The sequence below is a fragment of the Corvus hawaiiensis genome, chromosome 4 (assembly GCF_020740725.1).
Source record: "Corvus hawaiiensis isolate bCorHaw1 chromosome 4, bCorHaw1.pri.cur, whole genome shotgun sequence".
NCBI lineage: Eukaryota > Metazoa > Chordata > Aves > Passeriformes > Corvidae > Corvus > Corvus hawaiiensis.
The window spans coordinates 26,731,072-26,748,472 of record NC_063216.1 but is presented as its reverse complement, the minus strand read 5'-3'; the positions used below and the strand labels follow the sequence as shown (position 1 = coordinate 26,748,472).

The 17,401-nt window shown below is 37.9% G+C and overlaps 1 protein-coding gene across 3 annotated transcripts in view; it reads left to right on the top strand.

Moving 5' to 3' along the window:
* Positions 1 to 17,401, top strand: part of LARGE1 (LARGE xylosyl- and glucuronyltransferase 1) — a 272,337-nt gene that overhangs the window by 99,853 nt on the left and 155,083 nt on the right. The window contains exon 1 of one of the 3 annotated variants that reach the window (XM_048300962.1): positions 15,166 to 15,183. The exons of the other annotated variants lie outside the window; for them this stretch is intronic. The gene's annotated coding sequence lies outside the window, so the exon portion shown is untranslated. Of the gene's footprint in view, positions 1 to 15,165; positions 15,184 to 17,401 lie in introns of those variants that run through there. 3 annotated transcript variants of the gene reach the window in all.

Here is a 17,401-nt window from a genome sequence, read left to right as displayed (position 1 = left end):
TTCACAGTCAGGTTGGACAGGGCTTTGAAGCAACCTGAACTTAGTGATTGATGTCTCAGGGCACTGCAGGAGTGTTGGACTAGATGACCTTTAAAGGTCTCAGTTCTAACTCAAATCATTCTATGATTCTGTGATTCGGTGTTGACCTAATAGTGGTGTTGTGGAGGGTGTTTGGTCCTTAGTTTTAGCTAGTTGCCAGATGGTTTTAGTGTCATTTCACTGCAACTAAGAATAAATAAAAGGTAAGACATTATTTTCCTTTACAAGGAGAAGCAGCTGTCTCTTTTTCAGTCATTTATGGTAAGAGGGCAAAGGGGTGCTAGGAGGGAGATTCTCAGATGTTTTATAGAAATAAGCAAAGCAATTCATTGCGACAGGATAGCAAAACTCAATGTATATCTACATTGCACTTAGAAGTACAGTTGAACAACTGCTGTCACATATCCAGTATCCACTGCTGTTGGTAAGGTGGAACATGGATGTTTTGGGGTTCTGTGTGCAGCCTGAGGTGATCTAGCCTCACTGGTGTCAGTGTCTGAACTAGTTAATGAAAACATGTCTGGTGTGTCTCCATTCAAAGCTGCCATACCCATCACCAAAATTACAGAGATAATGGTCAGTCTGATAGGAGCAGAGGCAAGAAGGGAACCTAAGAGTAGAGGGACTGAAAATCTGTGGAGGAGACCAGAGGCCTTTCCAAGTGATCTGAGTGACTGTTCTGTCTAGTTATGTCTTGTCTCTCAGCCAGCACCTGCTTGCTTGCTGGGAAGGTTTGGATCTGCTACCAGTAGGCACAGAGGGCAGTTTCTCTCCTACTTCCCCCTATCAGAAGTTCACAAAGCCTTCGGGCAAAAGAATAAACAGAACTCCTAAATTATAGTTAGTTGTTATTGGGGTAATCACTGTTAGTCATTATGGGATATTATTTTAATATCTGTTTGTAGTCAAAGTAGAACTTTCACTATCCGAAATGCAACTTGATTTAGAAGACATTTAAAGAACTGTTAGGAGTGGCATACCTACAGATATGTCCATTTTTCTACTGTGACAAAAGAATATATTTTTGAATGATGGTTTAAATGGATCATTAAAGTGCATTTTACTTTGGAAGCAGAGTTTGAAAAGGGGAGAAATGTTATTCCCTGTGTCTAATGCTTTCCTTTGACTCCTGGGTTGTTTGAATTGCCAATAAGTTTGAATTTGCCTGTGTGACAAAAGTCACTCTAGACCAGAAGTCCATGTTACCTGAGGAATAGAGAGCAGTTTGGGCTTGCTGAATGGCAAAACTGTGCTTGTGTTATGCCACAGCTGCAAATGGGGAGATACTACATGCAGGTAGGAAACCTAAATGTGCTTTTCCTTGTTCCAGCCAGGACAGGGTGAGTTTTTGTGGTCGCCAAGAGGGGGCGAGAGCAGAATACAGAGGTTATTCTGTACTACCCCATTATACCAGTCATTACTGGGGACAGGGGAGGGGACTCTCTGGGAGAAGGGTTTCCTTCCTGATTGAAAAAACATGGTGAAGGGAGCCATCTAGTCTTGTCTATTATCGGGGAATTTTTCTGTGTGAATCATTTCTTACACCTTTTGTTATTAATGTTGTTGCTGTTACTGTTTGTATTATCTCATTGCAATTTCCAGTAAGTTGTTCTTATCACAACCTGTGATGTTTGCCTTTTGTGCCTCCAGTTGGAGGTGGGTGGGAGAACTAAATTGGGGAATACCATTCCTAAACCATGACAGTGCTGTACATGAAATGGCAGGATGTAGTCTGCTCCTAGCTTGGGACCTGGTTTGGTTGTAGTGGGAATTCTCCCTGCCAGCTGCACCGTGGGATGTGAAATGCAGCTGCTTCACTGCAGAGCCTGACAGGGGGTGCCCATCCATCCCACTGTACCCTCGCTGATGGCTTGCTTCTGGCTCTGTCTCCATGATGTTGAAGCCAAAAATAGGCATGCAGCAAGACAGCAGGTCGTGGGGAGAGATGACCAATATTTGTGTATTTGCAGCTAAAGATTTCACAAGTCACTATCTGTAAAGACATAGCTTAGTTTGTTGTTCATTTCCAAGTCTGTACCATCAAATGAGCATAAATCTTAAGGAAGGGAATGAGTTATCAGCTCATTGGAGGCAAGGAAGGGAGGACACTAAGATACATTTTAGCCCGTAAATCAAAGTGGACCTCTCAATTTTCTTGAAATTTATCAGAAAAGAAAATTCAGTACTTTTTTTTTTTAACAGTTCTATTCATTTCTTTAATGAGTATTTGAAAATCTTTAACCTTCAAGAGTAATTATTCTCTAAGTCTTACCCATTCTTTCCATTTTGTAGATATTTTTCTTCCTTTAAAAAAAAGAAAAAACGGATTAATTATAAGAAGATGGATACTTAACTAAGCTTCAGGCTTCTTGGTGAGTCCTAGCCTGAAGCTAATAAATGTTATCTCTGGCAATTTAAATGTTTTTTTCTTTTAATTGAGTTTTTTTAAAAAGTGGGGATATGTTAAAAAAATTGCACGACAAGGTGATATATAACTGTCATGAATGAATTAAACTCACCCATAGTAAAGCTTCATTATGTACCTATTTTCAATATCAGAAAAATAAAAAAAAGATTGTATCTGTCTATCTCTGTGGGACCAGAAAATCCTTCTCTTTTCTTAGTCTGTAAAATAAGAAAATGTATTAGTAAAATCACAAAAATAGGCAGAAGGAGAAAAGAATGGATATAATTCCTCAAACCTTTAAATATTTTAAACACTCAATTTTTACAGATTTAATAGAATTTAATTTGACTGATGGTGTCTCTTTGGCTAGAAAAAATATCACTTACAGTATTGTCAATCCCAAATGTCCTAATATCCTGTGTTCTGGATCACAAAAATCATGACATTGAATTTTTAGTTTTGTTTCTAAAGCGACTCTGCATCTGTTCTCCTAAAAATAAGTCCTCATTAGTTACCATTTAGGTTATGAATTATTAGATCAGAATTTATAACTAGATAACAATTTCAAGTTTTGCTTTGGCATTCTAAGGAACAAAAAAATCTTCTTGCTATAGAAAAGAAAACCAAGACGCTTTGAGTAACATTTTGCTTCAACGTTCCCATTAATTGAGACTGTAAAAGCTAAGCTGTACTTGTAAGGAAGGTACATGGGATTTTCACCTAAATGAATACTGGGATTTTTTTATTTTGTCTGTCTTAAAGTTCTAAGGAAGATTTGTTGAGGAATTATGACATCCCAAGTAGTACCTGAGAGGTGCATCTCATTTTCCTGTTCACTATCTTTACTAGTTACAGCGTGGGAGTGCCGAGGGCTGTTTCTCTCTAACTCCGAGACATAGGAATCCTTAGTTTTCACATGAATAGCCCAGGGCATGGCAGCTTTTGGGAATTTCTATGATAATCCACAGTGCAGCTACCAATGGTCACGCTGCCATGGGGCGGCTCGGTAAGGTTCATGGAACTTGGCCACCTGTGCTTGGGGCAATTTCCTGTGTGTTTACTTAGGAAAAGAGTTGTGAAATGTCTGCTTCCTCTTTGATAGGTTGCCTTCCAGTTAAAATGTGGCAAGAGAAACCCTTATGGATGAAGAGCAGGGAATATGTTTGTTTAGACCTTGCGTGCAGAGGTGGAATCGGTAGTGTAGGGCCTGATCTTGTCAGCAGCAAAAGCTTCAATGAGCTTTCAGTGTGCAGTTCTCAGGACCAGTCATAAACTGTGATGGAAGTCATAGGTTAATTGAGTTCAAGACCATTAAGGACATCCCAGTTGTCTGAGCTCATCTTTCATGGGAAGCTCATGTAATCATTAGTCATTTTCAGTGACAAAAATGTGCACCTCATTTCTCATTCGAATTTGGCTTCCAGTTGCTGGTTCTTGCTAAATCGTTTTCCATAAGATTAAGAGCTCTTCTGTTCCTGCTCTTTTCTTCATGTGGAGGAACTAATGTAGTTTAGTCAACTCACTTCTCAGTTTTCTTGCAAGCTGAATGGTTTGATCTCTTTAAATTGTGGGGCATTATTTCTAGTTTTAACTTTTTTTCTGCCTCTCTTCTGAACCCTCTCCAGATTTTCAACACACTTTTAAAAATGCATGTGACAGAAGTCATACCGGTATGAAATATCATTCTCATCACTACTACAAACAGAGGTGCTACATATATTTATCATTTCCTGCACTTTACTCCCCAATTATACTTCCAAGTACCAAATGACTTACACTCCCAGTTCTTGAAGCTCTTTTTAAAATTATCTGCTTACCTATGCTTGGTAATGCCTTCCATGATCGCTGTTTTCCAGAATGCATGATTCTATTTTATAGATATAGTCTGCATTGTTTGTTCTCAAAAACATTCCTTTGCAGTTGGACGTAATGAACTGCATTTTGTCAGAGTGGGCAAGATTGCCCTGTCTTTAGCACAATTTATGCTATTAACTTTGTGTTGTATGTAAAGTTTTGGGGTTTGTTTGTTTTTTTTTTTTTTATTTCCAAAGCATCATTAAATGTTAAATAGGAGCCACCAAAGTACTGAGTACTTTGAGGTCCCAGCAGGTATTCCTGTTTCAGTAACAGACACTTGGTGCTTGCAATCTGGTTAAGTAGACAGGTTTTAGTTCTTAATATAGAATGTTCTGGTATTGTATCTTTTCAACATGAAAATTTGTTACTAGATCAGACACCTTGCAATGCCTTAATATGTTAGTATGTACATCTGTGCATAATCTTTAGTTGCCAACTTTAAATCAGATGAAAAGATAAAATCAGTCTTATAAGATCAATATTAAAAAAGCTGCCTATCTTTAATTATATTCCTATCAATTAATTTTCTATCTTCTGACTTCTGGATTAACTTTTTCATTACTTTAAGTGCACTTAGTGCATTTGGCATCAGCGCAGCAAGCCCAAGAGTCATCATGATCATTTTGTTTCCCCTTTTTGAGTACGCACACAGAATAAATACTCAAGTCAATAAAACAGCCTGTCCTTCCTGATAGGTATGATGTAGTGTTCTTGGCTGTTCCTGGCACAAATTCCCTCCTTTATTCTTGAGCACACTGTCTTCCCCTGGTTATTTAGTATGGACCACTGGATCGAAGATATCCTGGTTTACGTTCCTGTTAACAAAAGTCAAGTCTTAAAGTTGTCTGCAGTGCAGCTAATTATATTATGTAAAGTCACAGTGCTTATTGTGTTCAAAAATAACAGATTTTCTAAAGTCTCTAAATAAGGAAAAAGGTCACATTCAGTTCATTTAGTCTGCCAAACATGCACTGCTTTCCAAGACTTTGGTTTGTGATGAGTAGACGTATTTCTCATCTTTTCTTGTCAGCATATTAGCTTCCTTCATTGTTTTTAGTCAAGGATCAAAAGCTTTTCTTGAGGGACTACCCTTCTAACTTGAGTCACCTGGCTCCAAGACCCCTTTTGAAATTTTTCTGAAGCCCCATTTTAAGCCTGTGTTGGAGCATCATGGGCTGACTTTACATAAAGAGGCACTGCAGTCCAAAGAACCGAATGTGTGTATATCCTTACACAATAGTTCTACCTTAGTATGGCTAAAATGACACTTCCAACTATGCACCACAATGAGGCTTCACAAGGGAAAAATTACAAACTTTGTAATCTCCTCCCTGTCTTTCTAATTCTCTATTTGTCTGCTTTGTTAATGCAGCTATCATTGAGAACTCAGTGGCTGATTCATAGTTGTCATAGCTCTTAAATAAGCCACACAAATTTAGAAAGGGAGACTGAGACATGTTCAATCTACCTCACACAAACTGTTCTTTCTTCTGTAGTATTGGAGTATGTATGCCTGACTCATCTTTAAAAATGAAATGGAATACCTTTTTAAGCAATAGCTGCTACTTACTGCAGTCAAGTCACTTTTTCAACACCTCCAAAAGGTCTGTCTTAGTTTTCCTTGGGACTTGGACTTTTCCCCTGGAATTTAACTTGTAAAGCCTCTTGTTCTTCTTGGTCCCCACAGACAGGACCATCTGGACATTGTTCTGTTGTAATTGTGGAGAGTAATATTTTTGTTTGTTAGGATTATGGGATTAGGCTGGCTTTTAAATAAAGTGAAACAGACATCATCTCATTAACATTTATATTACTTTTTTCTTACTTTGGTTGCAGCCAGTAATACTCAAGTGTAAGTTTTGTGATTTAGTAGATTTTGGTGCTGTGAGATATGGCAGCAGATTAATGCAGAGTTTGTCTTTGGCTGGCTTCGCAGTGGAAGTGTGGTAAAACTTCATTAGTTCACATACCCTAAACATTTGGATTCTGACACTTTGGAATTCCTCTTTGAAATTTCAGAAATGTGGTTCTCCAGGCAGGGGCTAAGGTGCAGTGGAGATCACTGAGCTCTGGGAGGCACAGTCCTTAACTCTGTGCTCTTAGTCCTTCACCAAAATCACTGATGTAAAGGAAATTTCTAGTGTGCCAGGCAAAAAGATGCACTTGGAGTCTGCTGCATGACGTAGGCCACAGGATTTTTTTATTGCCTTTTACAAAAACTTGTTCTTGATTTTAAAATACACAGAGACAGAAAATTATTGGTGATTCTTGGTGAGTTAGTTCAGTGGTTCGTTACTTTTCTGCTCAAAATTTGGACCTTGTTTCTGTCTTTTATTTTTGAAAATTCAGTTATCAACCTCTTGTTCCTTTACTGTCTTAAAATTGGAAGAGTCTTCTTGGAGTGAACTTTACTACTTCTCTTAGGTACTAAAGAATATGAGCAAATTGCCTATTAGCCATGCTTTTGCTTATCTGAGTAGATTTCTGTCCTTCAGCAGTTTATTCTGAAATAGCAGTTCATTCTGAAATAGGTTTTCCAGCACCTGGGCCATTCTGTAGGTCTTCACGTAATTCACCTTTATTGAGTTCCTTGTTAAATAAAGATCACCAGAACAGAGCAGTATTCCATATTCTTCATTTATGTATTTTGTATAAATACACATAGGAAAATATTGAAGTGTTTTAATAAAGAATTGAGATTGACAACATTTTTCCATTTAAATGTCCTTTTTAAGAAACTTACAGTTTTCCATGGACTGTGACCATTAAGGATGCAATTTTACATTTAGATGAAGACTTTTTTTAATTATTTGAGAAAATTGCTTATTTTCCAGGAGAAAATAATCTACCTTGCAAATATGATTCAATTACTGTTTAACCGTAGCAGGAAATAATTTTGTTCTTTGCCCCTATTTTTGCCAATTCTGACTTTAAGAAAGTTACCTACTGAGTTTAAGTTTCTAGCACTTCTTTGCTTAAAAGTATATTTATTTCATGGTGAGGAGGGGACAGGTACAAAGGTTTTGATTTAAATGTTGTAGAGATTGACAAAGGATAGGGGATAAAACAATATGTTATCTGTCTTGTTTGAATTTTTTTTATGTGAGTGGGTGAATTCAACAAGACTTAACTTGAAAACTTCGTATGTGCTATAAATAGGACCTTTCACAAGGGCAGGTGTTCATGATGTTGAAAAAAACCCCATGATTTTAAGCAAATGTTAGGAATGAAGATGAGATGCTGTGCAGGAGTGGAAGGAAGTGACCTGCCACTGTTATATCAGAATGTTCTGAGAAGGAAAGCTGTTTCAGCAGGAGATCAATTATGAGCGTTTTGGTTATATACTGTAAAACAATTACCTAGAACTGAATTTCAGTGCAAGAAGAGGCTTTGGTATATTGCTATGACTGTTAATTTCAATGCACAGAAGCCAAGAACTTCAGAGTTACAGCAGCTGTGGGAAACATAAGTTGGTAATGTTTACATACACTTCAAAGCATAAATTTCTTAGCATAAACAGCAATGCAAAACACTACATATGTGCAAGTGGGGAGAGCAATGGATACTGTGGGAACCATGGATGAATTTGAATTTCTGGACTTTAAATACAGAGCCCCAAGACTGCACTCACTCACAGCTTCTTTCCCACTGAATATATAAGGTGCAAAATGAGTTACGTCCTGTTCTAAAATACAAGACCCTGATTCTGCATAAACTTAAGTGCTTACATAAATTCAGTCATCTAAATGAGCACACTGCCTGCTGTAACTTCTTCCTCGTGGTTCACATGCATGTACATGTTTACTGGGCTTAGTTACTGGCATCCTAGAAACGATGCAAACCAAGAAATGAAGATGAACATGTTACACAAAGTGCATTTTCTGATGCAGGGCAGCTAGGTTAAGATTCTTTCTGGCTTGTCACATTGGCTTCAGCTTCCTGAACTCCCCACCTTGAGCAGCAGAGGAGATCAAGGATTCTCTTTGACTGGATACTTTTGCTTTTAGGTAGTAGTTAATACTGGCTAAGAATCAACTTAATTAATTTGATGCTGTCTAAGAGTCTTTATGGCCTGTAAGTCATTTAGGACTGGTGTCTCTGCTATTAGTGGTTGTTGGCTCTATTCGTAGCAGTTTGTAATAAAAGGTAATAGGTTTTGAGCTTTTTGCTCTCTCCTTAACCCACTATTCATCCCTTTGTTGCTCAGAGAGTGTGTATTGTAAAATAATGTGTCCACTTGGATTGATTTGCTCTCTGCTAGACATCAGGTCTACATATTATTATGTTCATTTCTGACGTGTTTTAGAGTGCCATTTGATAAATACACGGACTGATTGTCTTCTAATCCATCAAATCAGACTAATCAGTAATAAATCAGTTCTCTTTTTAAGAACAAGTTTCTTTTGAGAACTTAGTCTGGCCTCTTTGCCTGTATTTGCTGAGCATGGTAATTTAAGAAACAGCTGTGACTGCATGTTGTCTTTTTTTTTTTAATAACTATTTTTGTGATTTAGCAAAGATTGAAAGAGACCATATCAGAAAATTGGAAGTTTAACCATTGGTATCAGCGGGTTAGGACTTCCTTCAGAAAATCTTGGTGGGTGGTGAGGTGGAAGGTTTATTTACTCTTTTATTTTCAAACCTTTAGGGAACTACTTGTCAGTTTTTCTCTACGATTAGCAGGGCTAAGTATATTTTTGCTGTCGTTTAGAACCTGAGGTCCTACGTAACTCCGCTATGGCAGTTGTGAGAGCCTGGAAAACATCACCAGGTGTTGTGAAACTTATGATGTTGAGTTTCACATCAGTGCTTACAATGTCTAGATGCTTCACCGTTGTTCCCTGTTAAGACAATTCATTATTATGTGGTTCTTCTGAATGATTGGCAGTGGTTGACACAGGGACTGGGTATGTGTCTGCACTCTCAACTCCACTGCGAATTGAAATGTCATGGATTTGTTCTTAAAGAAGCTTTCAAGGCTCTTCTCAGCGTGCTTCAAAATACAATGATCAAAATCCTTGTAAAAAACATGAGCTAAGGTCACATAAGCTGCCTAGGTGCCTAAATTGCCATCCCTAAGTTAAAGAGGGAGATGAACAGTTTAGATCATCTTCTGTCTCAGTTCCTATGTAACTTCTAGGAGGAGGAGGTTGGCCTAGCTAAATTCAGCACTGCACTGGCAATCTGAAAAAGCCCGTGGCTACCAGCAGCCTTTCTAGCACATCACAAGTGGTTGAGTATCAGAACGGAGGCTGTCTGCTGGACACACTCGCACAGACTTTCTCTGCCTTCACAGTGGCCAAGAGGGAGGGACAAAGCCAGGAGAGAGATGCTGCCAGCTCCCCAGTACAGCCAGAATTCTGGATGAGGTCTCCCACCTTTGCCATGGCGGTGGTGCTTTGGCTATGTTCTAACCTTCAGGGATTTGGGAGGAGGAAGCAGTGGAGAGGAGCGCTGAAGCTTGCTGCTTTATAGCAGCTCTAACAGATGTATGGCAACGTGCTGCACTTTGGCAGCAGCCAGCACCAGTGCTATTAGTTGCCAAGACAATTGGCAGCAGATGGCTTTGTCCAATTCTGCCATGAAATTCATTTAAACTAAAGAAGATAGAGTATTGTACTTGCAGCTAATTCATTGCAAGAAAATGAGATTCCTTGTACTCTGATTTTATAAGTTGTAAATTTCACAGGTACTGGTGAGAATCCAGATTATTTCGTAACCTCCTCTCCACAGACCAGCACCACGGTCATGCAAGAGTGAGAAAAGTTCAGTTGTGTTTTTCAGTGATATCAAAGGCAGATTTTCTGTATTTACTACAGCTCCTAGTATAACTTATTAAAGTGGATTGTAGCTGAGGAAATTTTGGACCCACAGTTCTTGATCTGTTTTTTTGTACAACTATGTGTCCAAGTCTTTACTTTGGCAGCTGACCCCATCATCAAAACAATACCACATGGCAGCAGTATATGCCATCTGTGATAACTTTTTAAAATATATTTTTTGCTGCAAAATAGCAAGTGCTTAATGTAGTCTTTCTCCCAGCTTTTCTTCTATACTGATAATCAGTATCATACTCATGCCAGTTTGAACTGCTGGTCTTCATGGAACTTAATGAGAAAAAAAAACAGTAAAAGAAGGACAGCATAGAAGATGTCCAATTTATACTCTTTTAATGCTAACCCGAGCCTTACAGAATCTTATATTTCTATATAATTAGTAGTTTTGTTTATAAATAGGTTCATTTAAGTAATAATGCCAGAAATGCCAGAAAGCCATGGTTTTTTTCTGACAGGAGTGATCTTTATCTCGACCATTCATGTCACTGCCTAAAGCCAGGCAATCAGTCTGTGCCTATTTCTTTCTGATAATTGCTCTATTAAAAAAAAAAACAACCAGACCTTCACAAATTAATATAATTGTTGGCCAGTTTCTTTTTAACTTAGGTGAAAATTTGTCCTTATGCGTTTAAAAGCTTGGAAAAAAATCTAAAAACTCAACAAAATATTTTGGAAAAGATACAGTGTGAAGAAAAAAGCAAATCAGTGATTTTGGGTATCCAGTAGTTTTTGTGCTTGGACTAAATGCTGCTAGTATCAAACATAAATCTGTTATTTAAAAAAATGTTTAGAAAGCTAAACCAGCTGAACAGTTTAGAATAAGTTTCTACTTTGTGTTAAAATGTAAGTATTATCTAAAGAAGCAAAATTGTGACCATACTATTTTTAAAGTCTTGAAGACTATTTATTTTGACTAGGAATATGCTTTTCAGTTGTACCCACGTGATTCAGGAGCTGGGGAATTAGGCTCACATGACAAGTTCAAAAGTATCTGAGAGATTTAGGAAGATGAGCACAGCCTATTTGTTCTTGTAACTAATGACTGCCATTCTAAAAATCCCACTCCGTCTCCCAAGCTTAATTTATATGTTAAGTTGCTGGTGATTAAAAAGACTTCTTACAGAAATCTGAAGGAAGGAAAGTGCAAAGTACTGCAGTGGTCTAATGAGTGTGCTTCCTCAGAGCACTTCACCAGCTGACAATCATTTGTATGTTGTACTGGTGAAGCATTTCTAGTGTGGAGGCAACTGCATCAGTAAAAAACCCCTCTCTGTATTGATACAATAAGCTGCTTCCCCACAATGAAATGTACTGCTGGTGAACATGAATTTTTTTCGGGTGTAATTGTATGTACTCACAGTGCTTCCACAAGGATAGCAGTTCAGTCAGGGATTAAACATTTTCATACCCTATTTCATGGCTCAGAAGTCTTTCTGGAAGCTTAGGTATACTGCTGAAAGCCTGAAAAATCCCCTGAACAAGGATTTGGTTGTTAGCTTGTTACCAAAGTAAGAGGACTTTTAATATAAAAATATAAAATGATTACAGATTGTTGCTTTGTTTTGTTTTTAATTTTCCTGATCTCTGCTGGGAAAAAAGAAGGTACTCTAAGGACCTCCTACTGTATTTGGAGATAGTGAAGTGAACAGGGAATATTTTCATTTTAATTAATATTCTTACTTAAGGAGAAGTTAATGAACTGTTCTTCCAAAAAATCTTTGTGTTAGTGTTTCATATCCACAGTACACCACCACATAAAGTTGTTTCATTTGTGAGGCTGCTTGTTATTCTTCTCTCAAATACAACTTAACTGCTGCATGGTGGCTTTCAATTGGTAGCACAAGAAGTTCTGTCCTGATTCTTAAATTTCTGAGCATGGACAGCCTCAGAGTCACTGTGATGAATGGAGCAGCCTAAAACTAGGCTACATTTATCAAAACTCACACTTAAGAGCTGACTGAAATGCTTTGATCTGTTACCTGCACAAAGCAACTCATCACTAGTAGGACAGGGCACTACCCTCTCTCATTTAGTAAAATAGGAATGAGTGTTCAAATTTCAATTTTGGCAGCATTTTCATTATCAATATAATAGATATAAAGCAGGAGTTAACATCTTCTAAGACAAATTGTTGCAATACACATCGAAATAAAAGCTGCATATGGTCAAAACCCTTCAGTAGCAACCATGGGCATAAAGAGGATATTTCTGGTGTGTGGAATTCTCCCACCTCCAACAGCCCTTGCATTTCTTGAGGCTTGTGTGCTTACAGAGCATTGGCAGGTGCCTGCCCATCAGAATGGATTTATAGTAAGTCTTGGGGTTGCATGTTTAAAAGAATATTAAATCTCATGTTCAAGAGAAAAGCTAAGTCTGTTAGGACTTTCTTTTTCAAGCCATTTAAGCAATTTGAATAAAGATAGATGCCTAAAAGTGCACCTACCTGCATTTTCTTTGAAAATCTGCTCCTCTCAGGCTCCTCAGTGACTATTTCTTTTAATGGAATGTGCTTCTAAATCATCTGGGAGATCTTCAAGACCTTATTTTTTTACAAAATGGTAGAAAGACATAAAAAAATAATATTCCAGATAATAGAATTTCATTGTAAAGTACCAATATGGGGGATTTTTAAAATTCAATAATAATCGTCTTCTCCCTTACCTAAATGAAAACAATAATTATGAGTGCTTTTCTATCTCATTATTCTTCCATCTCCCAGTCTACACTGGATTTAGGAACGAGAAACAAGAAAAAAAAAAGGAAATTAAAATTTTTCTGATTGCTAGACTTTTCTTGACAGCTGGGGAATAAATTAATTTCAAATTAAGATAAAAATATAGGTTTGGCAGAACAAGCTGTTCTGAAAGAGAGTTCTCAATCACTGTCTTAATAATTTTGGCCTACTAGATGCGTGGTAGGATTCTCCCTCATCTGAATTATAAAGGGAGTCACCACTGCTTTTACTGAAGTTAGTAATTTTCTCTCAAAGGAAGTGCTGATGGGTATGTCACTGCTAATGGAGAATTGCTTTTCTATAAATATATCCATTGGTTTCGATTTATTTCTCATACCTCTGAGTAAGTCAACATTACAGAAACTTGAGGTTTTCTAGTTTTCTAGGATTTCATTGTCCCCTGAAACTAGGATAGATGAGTTTAGTAATATATGTGCTCTTTAGTTTTCCTTAAAATTGAGTGGTCTGAACTGTTTGTGTGCTCTTTTTTTCCCCCCAACAAATTAACCAGAAGTCTACCAGATGTTTTTCCTTAGTAAAATTGAAATTAAGGTCAGCATCTGCTATGCTTGTCTCAAACTCAATAGGTATTTTTGACATCTTTGTCTTAACCACTCCACTTCTGGGTTTTCGTTATGCTTTTTTTTTTCTGGTTCATGTTCTCTCTTCTAAATTGGATTTGTGCCTCCTTCTTTCCCTTTCCATTTTACAAAGCAAGATACGAAATGTGACCTCAAGTTACTGATTTTCATGTTTCTCGGAGCAGCGCTTCACGGCTCTCTGCATACTCCATTGCACTAACAGTTTAAGCTCTTTTTCCAGAAGACATACATAAACCCATCACTGTACCGTGCCCTGGGTTCAAAATTCTCCAAGCACTGAAATTCAAGCAGGATGCATTCATTGTGATTTATTGGTAGCTTTATTGGTGGTCAAAAAGGGAACAATTTGCAGAGTGCCCTTTATGCTGCCCTTGTGGCACAGGAGGGGAGTGTTCATACACCACTCTGAAATGCCATTGCCTCACCTGTCCTGACCTGCAGTGCTCATGGAGCCATCATGTTACTGCCTTTCCAGAGATGTTGCAGCTGAACTGATAGCAATTCCAGATGGACTTTTTCTTTCCCCTCTAGAGGCCTTTAATAGACATGCATATACCATACATGCAGCAGTCCCATAGGCTCCATAATGTCCTGTGTGTGACCCTAGTGGATCAGTTCCCCAGAGATATGGAAGTCATCAATCACGAATTTTTCTCCATTTCTTCCTGATCAATTTTTTATTGTTCCCAGTGGCATAAACTAGCTTCACTTGTCATGCATCATATTTTCTAAGACTTGCAAGTGGCGGCTCTGCTGTGACTGTACTCCAAGCATTCCTTCTCTTTCTTGAGCTGCAGAAATTTGAGTCATTAGAATAATTCTGCTTTTGGTCCCAGCGTAGCCTTGGAGAGCAGCCCTGCTGAGGAAAGATGTGCCCCACTGTTATTGAAAGGATGTAACTGAAGGCAGATTCTCTGAGGCTCTGCCCCAGCTTGTTTAGGAAGTTCATACTCACTGCTTGTGCTTCTACTCTTTCTCCTAAGCAGCCTACTGCATTTCCTTCCTGCATATGTTTGTAACCTTCGTGAGGCTGTGCTAAAACCAATATTTAAGTAGTCTGCATTAAAAATAGTCCTTTCTTTATGGTGGTGGGAAAAGAGATTTCTTAAGCATGTGTATCATGGCACTGCAGTTTGTCAGGCAAGTGCCCTGCAAACTGGAACCGTTGTTAGGGTCTGCATCTCTCCTGCTGGTACATGCAGGAGCGCTCTGTGCTTTTACTTGTGCTGTACGCACGTGAGGCAAATGAAAGCAGAAGTACTTCTGGTATTTCCTAACTTATACTTGCTTATACTTGAAATTCGTGTATTCATTCCACTTTGTACTTTTAGGTATGGCATGGCGTAGTATGGTATCGCTGTGTTATGGTATGTGGAGGAGCAAGAGATACATGCATTATTAGGATTTAATTTGTTCCCTTTCTGGCCAGGGATTTTACCTGTGGCAGTAGCATAAGCTACATTCCTGTTCCCTAAAGCAGTACATGTTCCTTTTCTTTCAGCCATGCAGCTCCAATTCTGAGCATTCTGGAACACAACAACATTTTCCTTATCATCCTTCATCTACACATATCTTGAGAATTTGGTTATATATCTCTGTTAAAGAGAAAATGAGTGAACAGCCTGCAGAGCACTAGCAAATAATCCTGGCTAGTTTTATCCGTGAGCATGATTCTTGTCAGTTGAAGCTATGCAGAAGTGAGTGTTGGTAAGTAAAAGAGATTTGTTTTGATTGGGTTTTGTTACCAATTTCTCTTATAAGTAGACTGTCATTAGTAGGTTGAAAATAATTTTGGCTGCTTCATCTTAAAACCTGTAGCTGCAGTTCTTGGTCATATCTGTAGCTCAGTGCCAACTTTAGAGTTACGTTATCGAACTAAAAGCAAATAGGGAAAGAAAAAAGAAATGTAAAATAAGTGTTAACAGTACCTCTGTGGTGTCTACTTTACAGGTTTTATGGTAAAATGTATTTCCTGTAATTGTTTTTTTTTTTTTGCTGTGGTGAGTACAAACCAGCCAGGATTAAGAAAGGAAACAAGCATTCCTGAGTTGACAGAACAGCCTGAAAAGCCATTCCACAACAAATACAGGAACATTTTGAGCCATAACTGTTTCAAAATGTGTTTGGTGACTGCTAGTAATAGACTCTCCAGAAAAAAAAAAATTACTCCCACCTTCTACAGCCATAGTGTCACTAGGAATTGTGCCCACTTGAACAAGTACTGAATTTTGCACAATGTCTTAGAATATTTGAAAGTGAAGGCTGAAGCTGTTCTGTTTTAGGTTGCATTTATAGATGAATTTCTATCTAATTTAGAGAGTCCTCACCTATATTAGATGCTTTATATCTTGAATACTTCTGTCACTTCATCCCCTACTTAATTACTTTCATTCTTCCCTAATTGAGTTTAGGGTAATAACTTTGATAACTCAGACACCATCTGGCATGAGAATACAGATTTCACAAGAATAAAGCAGCAAATTGCACTTGAAGTTCAGCAATATTTCTTCCCTTTCTCTTTTTAAGAGAAATAATCAAAACCAGGCATGAAAATATTGTCATTTCACAGTTTTCAAAGAATCTTGAGCCATACCAAATCCAGTGATGTATAACTACAGAGTGTGCCTTAGAATTCCTCACAGATGCTCATTCTGTTAAATACAAAAAATAATAACATGGTTGTAGCTATGTGACTGAGGCTTGAAATTAAGCTTATTTTCACATCTCTTGTGTGCAGCTGATAAAAGCCAGTTGGTTAGATTAGATATACCTGGACTGCTCAGTTTGGAAGGTATGAGTTCATTACATAGGCATTTTACACTGGTTAATCCATAGAGCAGGATCAGCATCAGCCTATTACGAGGGATTACAGTCTGCACAGCCACACAGAGGATGGAGATAGAATTTGTAGAAATTTCAAAATGGAGAAAGGAACTGGGGAATGCTGGCCTCTGAAATCAAGGCATTAAGGATCATCAGGACCTGATTATGAGCCAGATGCAAAATGCTTGAACAAGAGAAGCAGAAAAAGGTGGTGGTGGTGAATCAAAAAGGGAAAAGGCACAGCTGTGAAATTAAATACGTGTTAATTTATATCTAACAGATTTGGAGGTTTATATGCTTGGCAGAATTAAACTTCAGCTTTGTAAGCATCATAGTGTGACAGAGTAGAAATTACAGCATTTTACCTTTATTTGAGCATTTTTTCCTGCAATCTGGACACCTTTTGAGTGCTCAGTATGGAGAAGGAGAGAACCCCATTATGTGTACTGGGGAGAGATCAGTGGAAATAACGTTTTTCAGTGCAAAACTTTGCCTGCAAAACCCTCTCAAAGATAATTCCAACAAAAATAAACAAGCCCTCAATAATTCAAATTGATGATAAATACTTGTTAATTTTGTGTATTTATTTATCAGGTACAATTCTGTAGTCTTGAAAGTTCTGCTGAAGATTACTACAGGGTTTTTAGGCTCCTTTAAATGCCTGACAACTCTGAGGTTTGTCTTCATTCTCTTTAGGGTGAATTGGTGGCTGCACCATAGCTGTCACAAACTTGTCACAGGTGGTGGCCCTTCACTTACCCATCCTACCTGACATACCTGCTGTCATGGTAAAGCACAAGGCATTTGAACAGTCCTAATTAAAATTTTGCATTGCTAGTTCAAAGTGTTCAAAAGGCATAATTTACTATATCTAAAATGATAAGTTTTTAAGAGCTTTGTCTTCTGTTTTTTCATCATGATAGGTGATGTTTCCTCAGCTTCTGCTGCAGGGATGAAAATAAGATCTTACTGCAAAAGAAACAAGCAAATAGCACCGATATTTTCTCATGTGGCTCCAAAATTTGACTTTTCAATAAATCTAAAATATTGCAAGACTTTAAATACAGTTTTAATACAACTTTCCCTGATGATTGGATGCAGT